We start from the raw sequence: 206 nt of genomic DNA, 5'->3' as shown, positions 1-206 counted from the left end.
TTTGTGGTTTAAATCTGAATGTAAAATGTCATTTTTACTTTTTGGAAACCAAAACGTTTTTCAAAGATAAAAATCGATCGAAAATAACTTTTCTTTGGCGGATAAAAGTGGATTCAGGATTCAGGGAATTTTTTTAATCCAGACTGAAAAATGAAAATCTCTTGTTGCGCCTCAAATTTTCAACGGGGTGTATCCCCCCCCCCCCC

Source organism: Eurytemora carolleeae, unplaced genomic scaffold, assembly GCF_000591075.1.
Source record: "Eurytemora carolleeae unplaced genomic scaffold, Eaff_2.0 scaffold2180, whole genome shotgun sequence".
Taxonomy (NCBI): domain Eukaryota; kingdom Metazoa; phylum Arthropoda; class Copepoda; order Calanoida; family Temoridae; genus Eurytemora; species Eurytemora carolleeae.
The sequence above is the reverse complement of the archived record's forward strand: the minus strand, read 5'-3'. Positions refer to the sequence as shown.